Raw genomic sequence first — 17,245 nt, forward strand, 5'->3', positions numbered from 1 at the left:
CCGTACAATATAGTGGAAAATTATCTTTGTTATTCTATGTTCACCCGTTGAGAATGGTAGCAGGTGAAAAAAATAATTAGCCAACCTAATACTGTAATATATGGAAAATTTTCACTAAGCATCACAAGTATTAAACCCAAAAAATATTTAGCTATTTTATTATTACCCATACAAAGCTAGTCAGACTTAGGGAAGCTTGTTTTAAAATATTTTTGAAATTAACTTGATAAAAACAATGGTTGAGCTTTTAAATGATACAGGGTGGATACCGAAATTGAAGAAAAGCTTGCTAAATGAAATTTTTTCACTTCCTAACATAATCAATGGGTGGACACAGACTTAAAAAGATAATTTTCAACTATATTGTACGGCAACTTCCCTTAATTATCACTCTGAAAACACTGAAGTTTCCTTCAATCCAATAACTTTAACATATGCAAATTTTTCGCTCGAATCATCACATTAACTGAACCCAGAAATATTTATCTCTGTTAATCGTACTCTACACAGCTATTCAGACGTGCTAAGTTTTTAAAGTGATTGTTAAATTAGAATAAAAAAAATAATATGTAAATGATATAGGGTAGATACAAAAAAAATCTTATTTAAAAGCTGAAGTAATTTTCTTTTAAATTGAACACTACAAATGTAGTTTTCGCATTTTAACTTTAAATATAGACTATTTTACCATTCTCGAGTATCTTGCATATTGAAATTGTTACGCATACAGGGGTGCCATTTAATTTTGGAATAGATCACCGAAATGTTTTAATTAAAATATCTTTTATTTTCTACAATAATTACCCTTTATAAATATTGCAAAATACTCTTTACGTTCAATACGTTTAAATAGCTTTCCAAAATGTAAATATAGGTAGTAAAATACTATAAAAACCCCTGACTCTACGTTCAATACGTTAAAATAGCTTTCAATACGCCAAATATAGGTGGAAAAATAATAGAAAACACACATACTATTATTATTTTTTAATTTTTGGAAATACACAACATCCACCAGTTACTTCGCAATATGACAAATTGGCTGCTCTCTTAGTCCCTAACATATCACAATTTAAACACAAATATATGCGTGGTAACGCTTTTAATACACCTGGAGGAATTCTTATACTTAGAATTCTTTTAGATTGGAAATAAACAGCTTTACCGTACTTCAAACAGATTGAGTATCCGTCACAGTACCATGCTAGCCGTCCGACAGTTGGAACATGAAAAACTGAACCGTCACAATATATACAGAAGTAGTCACCAGTTCTTAATAATGACGTGATTCCGTCTTTCTTCAATTCTTCGACTGATATTGCATTCACTAGTGGTAAATACACGCTTGGTTATAAATTCATATATATTTCGTATAATAGTTTCTAGTGAAGGCTACCAGTAATTAAGAATTAACATTACAACTAAATAATTATGTATAAAAATAATGTGATTTCTAAGGTAGCTTTAAAAAAAATAACCTAAAACAATCTTACTTTTGAGAAATGACTCTTTAATATCAAAAATCGTCTGTCATACTCGGAAACAATTAATTGATCACTGATGTCGTTTCTAATATTTCTTCAGCTTTTAAAGAAAAAAAGAGTTACTCGAGAATGGTAAAATAGTCTATACTTAAATTTAAAGTGCGTTTTAAATTGAAGTGATTCTTATTTTGTATTCCACTTTCACAATGGGAAAAGTGTCTTTCTCAAATGTTGTAGTTGTACTATTGTTAGAACTATTTAAATCCATAAGATAGAATCGTTCAGTACTTTGCTGATATAAAAAGAGGGACTCGTTCAAATGGAAATATTTTTAAACTTCATTTGAATATCATTAGCGTGTAAGTGGTCCATGTACCCAAAATTGAACCGCAAGTTCAGATATGCTAATACATAGAAAATACTATAAAAGCATCTTAACTCTACTTTTAATACATCAAAAAAAAATTCCGATATTAAAATATTTCAAAATACTCAATTAATGTACTAAGTTACGTTAAAAAAGAGCCTATCGTAAACACGAATTCCTCCAATTGTTAAACATAGATTCCAGATTAGATGGTGTATGTATGATGGGTAAGACTCTTGTCAGAAAGATGAATTTTTATTTTAGTACGTTAAAATAAATTTCGACTATACAAATATAGTTTTCGCATTTTAACTTTAAATATAGACTATTTTACCCTTCTCGAGTATCTTGCATCTTGAAATTGTAACGCATACGTGGTTACCATTTAATTTTGGAATACATCGCCAAGCTAAAAATATAAAAATTGATAAAAACTTAAATGGCTACGTCCTCATCATTTTTGGTGGGAACAATCGTTTGTTATAACCATTTTAGCGCGAAGAATCCACACCTGATGTAAAAACGACACTTTTAGCTAGCGAGAGGGGACACCCGCTGTGTCTATTTTACGCGCTGGGGGCAAGGGCCATCCTCTATCTACCCTTTACCCCTTAGGGCCGATATTCCTTAAGACGGATAGCTTTGCGCATCGTAAAAGTGTTTGAAAATAATGTTACACGGGGAAAGTGTTTGTCGGTGAAAATAGTTATGAATAGATACACAAAAGGCTCGACCCATTGAACTATTTGGATTTATTTCATAACGCCACTCGCACGTGGAAAAAAGTGTTTGACAGATGCCGTAGGGGGCCCATTACTCGGGTTTATAGCTACTGGCTGTTTGCATAACATCATGTCAGATGATTCCACCAGCCCTACCGAATAGGGACGATCCCGCCTTTCCCGTTACTCGCCTTATCGCGAGCAATCCTAAAAACGCATTACTAATCGCGTTGATTTTACTTTTAATGGGTCTTGTAGAATTTCTATCTCTTTGGTTTACCAATATGGCCGTCGCTATACACATAACACCGCAAAATTTGACTAATCGCGTGAGTCATTGAGTCAACCCATTACGTCATCCTGATTACGTCATCAAATTATTATCGCTATATAAGGGATTCATCCCCGTCATCCATCGGCAGTACACTACAAACCGTTTCTCGAGCATCATGTCTAAACGAAGCTGTGTAGATAACGTTCCAGCGCCTACTAAAATATCTAAATTTGATCCGACTCAGCGGAAAGTTAACCCTCGGTATTCACTTTCATCCGAGCTTTTCGTTACTACGGGTTTTACGTCTGAGCTCGATATATCTGTAGCTCTATGCAATAAAATCACACACCAGGTCTTTGAAATGTCTTCGCGCGCCTGGGATGATTTATACGGCCACTGGGAACAAATAAATGATCCCCAACGGTTGCCCTTTCGATCACCGTTCCCGCTATCTGATGCGCTAGTGACCGCCGCCATGTCTGACCAAAAAGAATTAACCTTGCAAAGTACGATATCCGAAGCGTCGGTCGTAATCAAAGCGCCGGAAACTCGAGAATTGGACAGACTCAAATATTTCATTAATTCGCACATTCAACTCCTTAAAGTGAACCAAAAACTCTTTGAATTAATGGGTTACGTTATAACCGATAATTATCGTAAAATTTACGAAATATTGTATAAAGAACCATGTGCACCCAACAATTTATTTCTATCGGATGAACATGAAAGGTATGATACCGTTGTCCGCTACGCGTCCAATTACGTAACAGCATTTAAAATTATTGACGATTTTAAAGAAACAGTGGCCAACCAAAATATGTTTTGTGTATTTAACTTTTACAATTTGTTTAATATGGTATCTACCAACCATAAATATATTAAAAATAAATTGTTTTATCTTTAAACGTTTTCATCCGCTTAATGTACTGTAACTTTGAATGTATAAATAAAACCTTATAATTTGTATACACTCTGCTCTTTTTTTCCAAAACACTTTTACCGATGACCGCCCGCTATTTTACGCTACCCTTAGGGGCCCGAAAGTGTTTGTCGGCGAAAACCAAACCAACTCGAATGACAGGGGGGTGACATTCACTATGACGGGTAGGCTGTTTGCATAACATCGTGTCACCGCCATAGGGGGGGGGCAGATAACCTATTGACCTATAATGGGTTAGCACCTGGGTTTTATGGGTTATAACCCGGGTTTTATGGGTTATAACATCGTAAATCATCTAACCTTTTGACCTAAATTGGATTACCACCTAGGGTAACATCGTAAATCAACCTCGTAAAACAGCTAACCTTTTGACCCGCCGAAAATGTACGCAAAAGGGGGGCCCCTACATGGGGCCCGTTCTACCCTATTTAACGGTTTATAGCTGTTTGCATAACATCGTTATCCACACCTCCTGTCGAATAGGGGCAGATAACCTATTGACCCACAATGGGGGGTTACCACCTAGGTTTTATGAGGTGGTATAACATCGTAAATCATCTAACCTATTGACCTAACCTTTTGACCTGTCGAAAATGTACGCAAAATGGGGGCCCCTACAGGGGCCCGTTTCACCCCCGTTTCCCCCGCCCGCAGGTGCCCCCTTATCGGTAGACAGACCCACTTATCTCTACTATACAATAAAAAAACAAGGCAGATTTTTATCTGACAGTACCTTGAGAAAAAAAACATCGTAAAGTGGATGGGTTTTTTTACATATACATAAAAAAGTCTTTCATCGGAATCTTCAACCGTTCCTTACCATAAAATATTTGGAAGCCACAACGCCATGCGTCGCACCTATAATTGCTCTTTAACATTAATTTTCCGCATTCTAGGTATTATAGAAAATTATAAATAGTTATAACCCATAATTCGACTATTTAATTATTATAGTAAAGTGTCTCGATCAGGGCGATCGGCCAGGGCATTTTTCTCAAAAACAATTTCAGTTCAGTTCTGAAATTTTCAGGGTATATTTATTGGAAATGGAAATTTTTAATTGGTAAATTTCAGAACAATCGAGAAGATTTCGTAGTTTTCTAAAAACGTTTCATTATGTGGTTTCTTTTCACTTGTTCCGGGATTTCGGAGTAGGTTAAGAAGAGTAACGCCATGACGTAATTTTTTCTCCATTTCTGTGGTGGCGAATAGTTCAAATCGGAGTTAACCGTTAAATGGCCCTGTTTTTTTATTCAAAGAAGGAAGAAATAAGGGCTGATTGAGTTTGAGAAGACCGCGAGCCCGGCGAAGATCTGATTAATCACGGGGGGATACGTGGGAACAGGGGTGGGGACACCCGTGGCGGAAGTATTCCGACCACCCGTTGGGGGTTTTGTGGTCTTCATCAAACGGCCATCGACAAACTCTGCCTCGCAGACGCTTGGGATTACAGGAGTACGCCACTACTCCCGGCTCAAGGTTCGTAAAAAAGGGAACTATAAGCAAGGAGGATAGGAAGGGAGGCGAAGTAGGAGGGATGATCGCGCCAGCATCCTTGTAAGACGTTTAGCGCGAACTCGGCTGGAAAATTTCGGAAAAATGGCTGCAACACGTAGCGTAGCGGCCGCAATCTTGCCGCCATTTTTACGAGGTTTTTTTATCAAAATATTACGGGTTTTGCATGGCTCATCTGGGTGACGTCATAAATTTTAACTCGTACAGATTTTTTTTCAACCATCTTCTTGATCGAGACTCCCTTGCTCCCGACTGGCTGCTTGGTGCTTGTGGCCTTTTTAGCCGATAAATTCTGGCTAGCAGACGACATGCTATTTGTCTATGAACAAAGCATAGTGATATCTAGGAGCAACAAACACAACACCCCACACAAGGAGAACGCAACCCGTCAAAAGTCGTGAATTTTCTTGCGTACATTTTTCATTGGCCGTTTTCTTTTGGCAGCCATTTTGTTTCTATTTTAGGTAGAGAGCCGAATGAGGGCTTCTATGAAAGAATGCCCCCACGAAATTAATAGGCCAAAACTATTCGCTCGCTTTGGGACGAAAAGAGTACACCTTTTACACCAAACTACCAACTTCTTCCATACAATAACAGCCAAACTGTATTTTGAAGTTGCTCGCTGTTTCCTAAAAATTACTCCAGAACTAGCGAATAGTTTTCGCCTACGCAAAATTAATGCCCTACCACCATAATATTAAAAAAAAAATCTGGTTTAATTTTTCTTTTCAAATCAGATTTGTGGTTGTAACGTTATTGAAGAAATGCATGTTTTCCGTCATCACTAATTTAATTTTTAATTGAAACAAAGCAAGCGTGAAAGCAGTATTTAAAATAATATCGCTCGAGACCATGATATTTTTTGCTTCACCCCAAATAGTGGCGTCGAAAGCTCATAAAATTGTGTATGATAAAAGTTGCACTTCTAATTAATGGAATTAGCGGATGTGATTGACCGGGGGTGTCAGTTTGTATAATATGTTTCATTGTTTTTCCATGGCAACCGAAAATGTGTTTGACAATAAAAATTGCTTTTCTTACATGGGAAAACAAATATGTTAATAAAATTTAAAAAAAAACTGAAAGTTTTAAATTATTTAAAGAGATAGTGCCAACTCAGATTAATATAAAATTTTGTTCTTTGGCTTACACGTTATGATAGATTTTCAAGTCCTGAATCAGAATATATATACATATTAGCACTTTCAATTAGTATTTAGTTTTATATTTTAATGTAAAATAATGGTATTTCAATAGCCGCGCAAAACTTCACAGATTGTTGACGTCATGAGTTTGGTCGATTTCGGCGCGCTCGAGCGGCGGGGAATTTCCAGTAGTCTTTTTCTACTATCGCGTAGAGGATTTGTAAGCGCAATTTTTGACTTTCTTCTCGCGGACCACGCGGTTCGAGATTCTCGAACCACGACTTCACGAGCCGGCTACGTGTAAAAATATTATTTTCAAAGTAAAAATTGAAGAAAAAATCGATAACAAGGTATTGTTTATAAATTATATCATTATTTTTTACTAGCCGAGAAGCCCGCCTTACAGGTGGGCCCTCAGCTAGTTGTGTGTTTCGAGGCGCTCCACTCCAGTACGCCCCCCAACCCCTTTTTCCCATGTAATAATTTCCGTTGCACCCTTTTCCCCATAGTCGATCCACTGCAGTAAGGCACCCTCCCCCTTTTACCCATGCGAGAATTTCCGTGGCACCCTTTACCCCATAGTCGAACCACCGCAGTAAGACCCTTCCTCCCCCTTTTTCCCATGTGATAATTACCGGGGTACCCCTCCCCTTTTTTCCCATGTGATAATTACCGTGGTACCCACCTCCCCCTTTTCTCCATGTGATAATAACCGTGGTGCTCTTTAACCCATAGTAAAACCACCCCAGTAAGGCCCTTCCTCCCCCTTTGGCCCATGTGATAATTAAAAGGGTACCCCTCCCCATTTTTCCCATGTGATAATTACCGTGGTACCCCCTCTCCGCTTTTCCCGTGTTATAATTACCGTGGTACCCCTCCCCATTTTTCCCATGCGAGAATTTCCGTAGTACTCCCCTCCCCCTTTCCAACGCGAGAATTTCCGTGGCACCCTTTACCCCATAGTCGAGCCACCGCAGTAAGGCCCTTCCTCCCCTTTTTTCCCGTGTGTAAATTACCGGGGTACCCCTTCCCCTTTTTCCCATGTGATAATTACCGTGGTACCCTCTCCCCCTTTTCTCCATGCGATAATTTCCGTAGTACTCCCCTCCCCCTTTCCAACGCGAGAATTTCCGTGGCACCCTTTACCCCATAGTCGAACCACCGCTGTAAGGCCCTTCCTTCCCTTTTTTCCCCACGTGAAAATTACCGGGTACCCCATCCCCATTTTCCCCATGTGATAATTACCGTGGTACCCCCTCTCCACTTTTCACATGTGATAATTTCCGTAGTATTCCCATCCCCCTGTCCAACGCGAGAATTTCTGTGGTACGCCGAGAGACCTGGGCCAGAGAGAATTCATATAGGGAGTGGAAAGTACTGCCTTCTGTAGTGCATTAAAGGATGTCGCTCAAAAAAGGCGTCGAAGAGGGGTTAAACTCGAATTCTGGCCACTCTGGTTTCCGGTCACGTGACAATTATTTAAAAACAAAATTTCTGGTCGAATCCTATTGGTTGCAGCGGAATTATCCCTGGTCGAGTCCTATCAGTCCTATTGGTTGCCGCTTCTTTCTAGTTTAGACTTTTCACGACTGCTGTAATTTTTTCTGTTACTTAATAATCGAATCAAACCATTCTAGTAACGAGATACAAAGTTTAAAAAACCAAAGGTAAATATTGAAACAATATTGTACTAAAATATACTAATAATAATAGTTTAGATGGTTTAGTAATTTTTATAAATTTTTGTTTTTATGTACCAAGTCCAAGGCTTAGGTTTGAGCCTCAGGCTGCCAAAGCTATCATGCCACAGAGAATAGCCTGCAAATATGGGTCTTGCATTTCCAAACAAAATTCAACAAACAGGCAAGTAAATGGAGCTCCGGGAGTACATTTCATCAAGTTTCCCTCATCAAAGAAAGAAACTGATAAATGTCAACGGTGGGTTAATGCCTGTGGACGAAAGGATTTCACTATGTCTAATGTTTCTCGTGGCACGTACATTTGTTCGAGACATTTTTTGGATTTAAGCGGACCAGCTGAGACCCATCCAGATCCCATTCCACTATCTAGTCTCTTGGACGCTAATTTTTCTTTTCAAAATTTAATAAATGAGGTAAGAAAATCTATTGGCATACATAAAATTTATATATCTTAGCAGAAAGAAACAACGCATATGACAGATCAGCCGGAAAAGGATGATCAGAGAAATGTAAAATCAACACATATGACAGACCAGCCAGAAAAGGATGATCAAAGAAATGTAAAAGCAATTAACTTCATAACCAACTTAAAACTAAACTATTAATAATTCATTTGTAGGTACCTGTAGAGGATAGCGCCGCCGATCAAACGCCGCCGCCGCCGATAAATTTAATTTCGGCGGCGCCGCCGCCGCCACCGAAACATTTTCATTTCGCCGCCGAATTAATTTCCATTATTAAAGTATAATAATTACGTTTTGAGATCTAAACTACATAGATTTTTCTTTTGGTAGTGCTACGATTCCTAGGCTGTTGGGTGCACCGTACTAGCGTTATAAAATTAAAAATAATTAATAATTTCCGAAAGATCTGGCACCACTGCACCGCGCGCACCAAGATTTTCTGCAGCAGATAGCTGGGATAGGAGAGAGAGAAATGAAAACGGCTTGGAGTTGCCTCGCATCGTATTTTGTAATAAGTACAGAAACGTATCAGCTGCATTGGCTACATTCAGCAATAACTATTCTATTACATTTTAAAAATTCCTTTGATACAAAGATAAAATAATTTGTGATAATAGACTTAAATGCGCGGGGAAAAAACCGGTTTTGGGGGGATGAAATTTCTGGGGTAGAGGGCTGGCTCGTTGGTTGTCTGTACGATAATGGCGGCGCCCAGCAAAAGTTTCTAAAAAGAGTGTATAGATAATAATACTAGTGCAATGGTAGTAAATTAGTACAGTATTGTTATTACTAGCGTAAATGTTTTAGTTTAATAGTATCATATGTGACATAGTTACTCATAAGTGTGCCTCTGTTTAACATATCTGTATTAAAAATTTAAATGAGACCTTGTTTCACAGCCACCAAAGACTATATAAAGCTACCCGTAACTTTATATAGTCTTTGACAGCCACCAAAGAAAATACAGCACTAACGTCGCGTAAAACTGGTTTTAACTTCCTTCCCCCCTACGCGAGAACTAGTTTTGATAAGGATAAAACCGTCATCGACTGGGAAGTGACGTCAATAACGTCATATCCTTGCAACAAGGTATCATTATGAAAAAATTCTTTCAGGCACACTTATGATTAAATAAGTTACATCTGATAGTATGTAACCAAAGTTACTTTTTCTTTGTTTTGGAAACAAGTGGTTCCTATTTTAATAAAATACATAATATTAAACATGTATTTTTTAAATGTGTTTAACAATTTAAGTTCTAGCGGTCTATTAAAAGGCTGGCGCTATTTCTGAGGGGGGGGGCAGTTTTTCCCCTTAGGCGCCGCCGCCGCCGATTATTTTCGGAAAATCGGCGCGCCACGCCGCCGCCGAACTTATTATCGTTCCCGCCGCCGCCGTTGAAAATTGGTTCGGCGCTATGCTCTAGGTACCTGGTGGTAATTCATTTGACAACAAATTAGATTTTAAAGGATTATCACCGCCAAATGGTTGGTCAATGCAAAATTTGGAGAGAGGAGTTGCCTTTACTAAACATAAAAATAGACATATCGTTTTATCATGTGAATTCCTTTTAAGTGAACCCATTCCAACTGAATTGAATAACATTGTAACTAGTTTTGGTGAATTGTATGACAACGAACCAACTCATAATGAAATAGTTAGGAAGAGTGTTTGTGTTACTATCAACGCATTAGGTAAAAATATACTGCACTCAATAATTGAAAAAGAATTGAAAATTGAAAGCAATACCGACGTATTTAACTTTTTAACAAGGCTAAATAGTTTTAAAATATTCCCCGGCAATGATGACAAAGATCTGGTTACTCTTTATAAAAAGAGATGTCCAAACAAACATAAAACTAATAGTAACTACTGTGATAATTTAAAAACAGTATACAGTAACAGATGTGAATGTTTAATTGACAAATACAAAACACGATGTGTTGCGTGCCAGAACTATCGGTCTAGCTTAAGAACCTTGCGTTTGCGTAGTAAAGCTGTGGCTAAGCTGAAAGCACAGGGTGTAAATACATCCCAAAGAACCAAGAAAAAAATGAAAACCAAGTTGGTCACATCATCGAATTCAAAGAAAGAAGTTTCCAGATTAAAGTTGCTATTTAAGGAAAAAATTAAAAAAGAAAAACCAGGATCTTTTATGTGCATATTCATCAAACAACAATTGAAATCATTGGAAACATCAAAATTTGGAATGAGGTGGGACGTTGTTTTTCTCAAATGGTGTTCTTATATTAAAAATAAGTCCAAATCCTCGTACGACGCATTAAGAAAGTCAGGAATCATTCAACTTCCCTCAACCAGAACCTTATATAATCATGACCATACCACAAAAAATAAATCTGGCTTTAATGAAGACGCATTTAGTGAAATGGTTCGTATAACAAACATTGATAAACTTCCCGAGTACAAGAAATACTTCGCACTATTATTGGATGAAATGTCAATAAAGCCGGATTTAATTTGCCATAAAGACACTGGTTACCTGACTGGGTTTACTGATATCAATGAACATCATAATATGCTTCATGACATGGAGCGGGAAATGAAGGGGACAGCTACACCACCACTCGCAACCCATATTCTACAATTTATGCTTCGTGGCATCACGAGCAATATTAAAATTCCTTTTGCCCATTTCCCGACAAATGGGGCTACAAGCGCCCAACTATACTCGCTCATTTGGGAGGCTATTTCATTATTGGAAAGTAATGGTTTTAGAGTGTTAGCCGTTATTGGAGATGGTGCTGCGACAAATCGCAAGTTTTTTCGTATGTGTGTCAGTGAGGAAGAAAAAAACGTTCCGTTCGTTACACAAAATATATATGCAGCTGATGAAGACAGAGATTTGTTCTTTATGTCTGATCCACCACATCTCATAAAAACTATACGTAATTGTTTCAGTAACTCCGGTGCGCATTCCAGGACTCGTAATATGTGGAGAAATGGGGAGGAGATGACTTGGAAAGTTATTGAACATCTATACTACACACAATTAAGAATGAGAGGGCAATTCAAGAATGTGTCTAGGCTAACTTACGCTCATGTTTTCTTAAATGGATATTCAAAGATGAAAGTAAACTCAGCAGTCCAAGTTATGAGTGAAACCATGGCATCTGGAATAGAAGTTCTTTTTGGAGAAAATAAATACCCTGAAACTGTCAAATTCATTCGGATATTTGATAAATTTTTTGATCTATGCAATGTCAAGAATTATTTTGAATCTCTAAGGAAAAGGAAACCCAACAAGAGAGTCTATGAAAATGAAAATGATGAGCGGTTGAAGGTAATTAAACCAAATTACAAATATTTCTATGTAGGTTAAATATAATATTAGTATGCATTTTTAGTGGCTGGAAGAAGATTTCCTTAAATATTTAGAGGATTGGGAGGAAGATATTGCAAATCGGCAAGGGGAATATACAAAAAGTGAAAGAAACAAGATATTTTGAGTTCTGAAACTATTGAAGGTTTAAAAATGACAGGTATGGCTACAGTCATTTAGTTTTGTATCTAGCAATTTTCTTTCTTAGCTCTGAAATTAGATATTAATTTGTTCCGTAATTACAGCTTTATCAACAGTCAATATTGTTAAATTCCTTCTCAGAAAAGGAGCAAAATATGTGTTGACTAATCACCTGAATCAAGACCCCCTCGAACAGTATTTTGGTAGGCAGCGATGTGCGGGTGGACGAAACTGTAATCCTCCAGTTACCCTTTTTGAAGCTAATATGGATAAACCAAAAGCGTTATCTGGACTTGTTACAGAAGCATTAAATGGCAACACTACAATTTCTGGCAAGAAAATAAGTTGATTAATTTTTGATTTATTAAATTCAAATTATCACAGTTTTAAAATTGAAAATGTATTAATAATGTTAATTTACTTTTAAACAAATGCATTGCCCAACAAAATTTCTTTATATGGAATAAAAAACATCTTTTTGCACTAATGGTATAGTTTATCACAACCATTATTCCATGGTAGTGTAATATTTCACATTATAGCTACTCTTAATATATTTAACAAGTTAGGAACTAAATACTTTTTAATACATTAATTGGGGCCCCATCCGCAACTTCCGTAGGAAGAAATTGACAAAAAAGTTGGAGATCGGGATCCCCTTTTAGGAACTTATAATCAGAATTTTCTTCTAGGTGGAACAGACTTGGGCATGAGATTACTGTTTCATCTTTAGAAACATGAATTGTTGGAGGGATTACCATTTGACAGTTTAAATTTCCTGGAGGTATAAATTGCTCAAAAAGGTCTCGATCAGGGTCCTTATTTAAGAAGTTGTAGTCGGAATGATTTTCGCTGTGCAATGTACTCTGGCGTGACATATCTTCCGGTAGATGAATTTCTTGGGGCCCTGGGATTGTGCAATACTTCTTAAAGGTAAAAATTGGCTAAAACAGCTTTTACCTGTAGATTTATTTTTGTTTTCTTTTTTTGGAGAAGATTTTCGAGTTTTCCCAGGGCTTTTTTTATTTGGCGAGATTCGTTTCTCATTTTCTTGGACTTTTTCCTTTAGACTCTTTCGTAAGGCTTTTTTAGCTTTGAGGGCTTCTTTGGTTTCATACTGGAACTGCTCCAATATATCTCTGACTAGGCATTTCCCCCTGACATTTAAAAAAACATCCAGAAGTTTTAACAGCCACCTTTTACTATCTGCTTTTCCATACATAGTGGTCCATCTTTTCATTATATTGTCATTTTGGACCACATGTTTAATGGTCTTAATTTTTAAGTTTGTGTGTCGTATTTTTTTATATCAGTCACATAAATTAAATCTGCAATAGAGTTTACCATTTTGACGATTCTAAAAAATTGGTCTGTAACAGAAACTAGACCACCTCTTGATATTTTGGCAGTCCAACCATCTGCTGGGTCATTGGCAACAATCTCTTGGAAGTTCTGATCACTTGGCATCTTCCCTGTAAAGATGGCTTTTTCCAGTTCAGGTGGGCATTGTCTTTTAACTAACGAAAAAGCTGTGAAGCCAGCTACATATTTAGTGACTGGCAGGTTTTCCTGAGCGCTAGTGTTGGTTATAACTGACAGTGGTCTATGACTGACTCTTCCAATAAGCTCTAATTTCTTTTGAACTCTTTCAGTTTTGGAGTTTTCTCTTTGAAGAGAACTGTCAACCCCAGAGATAAGCGAGTGTGTCTACCGATAAGGGGGCACCTGCGGGCGGGTGAAACGGGCCCCTGTAGGGGCCCCATTTTGCGTACATTTTCGGCAGGTCAAAAGGTTAGGTCAAAAGGTTAGCTGATTTACGATGTTACCCTTATAAAACCTAACCCTGGGTCAATAGGTTATCTGCCCCTATGAACACGATGCAAACAGCCGTTAAATAAGGGTGAAACAGGCCCCTGTAGGGCCCCCATTTTGCGGCAATATTCGGCAGGTCAATAGGTTAGCTGATTTACGAGGTTGATTTACGATGTTAGGTCAATAGGTTATCTGCCCCTATGGTGGTGACACGATGTTATGCAAACAGCCTGCCCGTCATAGTTAATAGCTGGAGGCACCCCATTTTAGGTCAAAAGGTTAGCTGATTTACGAGGTTGATTTACGATGTTATAACCCATAAAACCCAGGTGCTAACCCATTATAGGTCAATAGGTTATCTGCCCCTATGGCGGTGACACGATGTTATGCAAACAGCCGATCCGTCATAGTTAATGTCGGGCACAATTCGAGTTGGTTTTCGCCGACAAACACTTTCGGGCCCCTAAGCGTACCGTAAAATAGCGGGCGGTCATCGGTAAAAGTGTTTTGGAAAAAAAGAGCAGAGTGTATACAAATTATAAGGTTTTATTAAGATATTTTTCGAGTACAGGCTGTATAATACGATTTACATTGAAAATACGTCTTTGGAAATGTATTTTATTTATATCATGGTAATTACGTCGATCTTCGTAGGGTATATACCAAAGTTCACTCAAAGGGTTGAAACGAACCATCTGAAATTAGCGTTTTTACGAGCATTTTCATTAAATGTTCTACCTCGAGGCGTTTGATGGTAAGAGTTACGTTGTCGCCGGGTCCCTCGGGGGTGGTTGTAGGTCCGCCGGAGATGTATTTTTCGGATGGCGGGATATCTTGGCCCTCCAAAGCGGCGGGTGACGGACAGTTGGGATAAAATTTGTCGTGTTCAGTTTGGGGTACGTCGCCGGTTTCCCAACTGCCTAACTGTCCGTGGCAGAGGTAGCATTCGACTATGCCGTCCGAGTCTACGGCGAAAAGTCCTGCGTGGGCCAAGTCTTCCTTGTTCACGTGTACGTTGTCCCATTGCTTGAACGTTTCTAGCCGACCGGTTACGGTGCTGAGATCCTCGTGACTAGCCATCCCGATTCTCTTTGAGCTACGGAATAATATTTCTGGGTCTAACCCCCAAAATGACGTAATCTATAAAAATGACTCACTAAAGATGACGTAATCTACACCATGAAACGTAAAGATTACGTAGATGCGTTGTGGTTTTCATAAGCCAGCCGCTATGGGAAAGAGGAAGATGTCTCCGCTTAGAGTACCGAAGAAATGCTGGATATGCGCGGAAATATACCGGTCCGTGAGAGGTTTCAAACAACATTTAATGACACATTTATCTTGTAATACAATGAAAGAAGATTCGGATCTGGCGTGTGATTGTGATGCGAGTGAATCTCTCCATTACACGGAGGCCGAGGAAATGTCAGATGATAAAATTATCGATTATCTTAACGAACTTATTGTGGCATGTAAAAAGCGCGGTGCCACAATGGAATCAACCGAGTCAACTACATCTAACCTGCCAGCCGAATTAAAAATGCCGACTGAAAAGGAAATGGCTGCTCTGATTTATTTTCAAGAATATTGTAAAACTAATCAAATTCATAATATTAAAACCGCTGTAAAGAAAATGTGAATAAACGTTTTTATATTGAATACATTGTTATTTTTAAAGGTGACCGTATAAAGTGAATTTTACATTGATAAATTGACACTCAATATTTTTAAAATACGTTTATAATATTTTTCCAACGTGTGCGAATGAATGGACACAATGAACTATTAATTACGTAATCTAAAAAATGACGCGCTGACATGATGTTATGCAAACAGCCAGTAGCTATAAATAAATCCAAATAGTTCAATGGGTCGAGCCTTTTGTGTTTTCGCCGACAAACACTTTCCCCCGTGTAACATTATTTTCAAACACTTTCACGATGCGCAAAGCTACCCGTCTTACGGAATATCGGCCCTAAGGGGTAAAGGGTAGCTAGAGAATGGCCCTTACCCTCAGCGCGTAAAATAGACACAGCGGGTGTCCCCTCTCGCTAGCTAAAAGTGTCGTTTTGGTAAAAAAGAGCCGAGTGTATTATAAAAACGGTTTATTATTCTACGACATTCTATGATTTGTAGAGACCATGGCGAATAAATTGAAAAAGTGGCCCCCAACTTTTTACATCAGGTGTGGATTCTTAGCGCTAAAATGGTTATAACAAACGAGTGGTCCCACCAAAAATGTTTTTTTTGCGCGTAGAATTTTATGGAGGCCCATAAACTAGTAGCGGGAATAGAACCTCTTAACTATTTCAGTTTAAACTACGAGGGATTCTCATAGATTTTTGTTTTTACATCCCAAATGGCCCCTACGTATGGGGGTGCCCCTCAAAGTGTGTATGGGGGGGGGGTCCTTTTGGGTATAAAAACCCAGGGATTTGTTCCCTAAGACATCACAACTCTGGTCTTTTTTGTATCCAACCAAGTCCACTAGAAATCCATCTCCGCTGTTCTCGGATGAGGACGTAGCCATGTAAGTTTTTATCAATTTTTATATTTTTAGCTTGGTGATCTATTCCAAAATTAAATGGTAACCCTGTATGCGTAACAATTTCAATATGCAATATACTCGAGAATGGTAAAATAGTCTATATTTAAATTTAAAGTGCGAAAACTATATTTGTATAGTCGAAATGTATTTTAACGTATTAAAAGCAGAATTCACCTTTCTGACAAGAGTCTTACCCATCATACATACACCATCTAATCTGGAATCTATGTTTAACAATTGGATGAATTCATGTTTACGAAAGGTTCTTTTTAAACGTAACTTAGTATTAAAAGTAGAGTTAAGATGCTTTTATAGTATTTTCGATGTATTTGCATATCTGAACTTGCGGTTCAATTTTGGGTACACGGACCACTTACACGCTAATGATATTAAAATGAAGTTTAAAAATATTTCCATTTAAACGAGTCCCTCTTTTTATATCCGCAAAGTACTGAACGATTCTATCTTATGGATTTAAATAGTTCTAACAATAGTACAATTACAACATTTGAGAAAGACACTTTTCCCATTGTGAAAGTGGAATCCAAAATAAGAATCACTGTAAATTTAAATATAGACTATTTTACCCTTCTCGAGTAACTCTTTTTTTCTTTAAAAGCTGAAGAAATATTAGAAACGACATCAGTGATCAATTAATTGTTTCCGAGTATGACAGACGATTTTTGATATTAAAGAGTCATTTCTCAAAAGTAAGATTGTTTTAGGTTATTTTTTTTAAAGCTACCTTAGAAATCACATTATTTTTATATATAATTATTTAGTTGTAATGTTA

The sequence above is a fragment of the Leiobunum rupestre genome, chromosome 11 (genome assembly GCF_980474605.1).
Source record: "Leiobunum rupestre chromosome 11, qqLeiRupe1.1.hap1, whole genome shotgun sequence".
Lineage (NCBI taxonomy): Eukaryota > Metazoa > Arthropoda > Arachnida > Opiliones > Sclerosomatidae > Leiobunum > Leiobunum rupestre.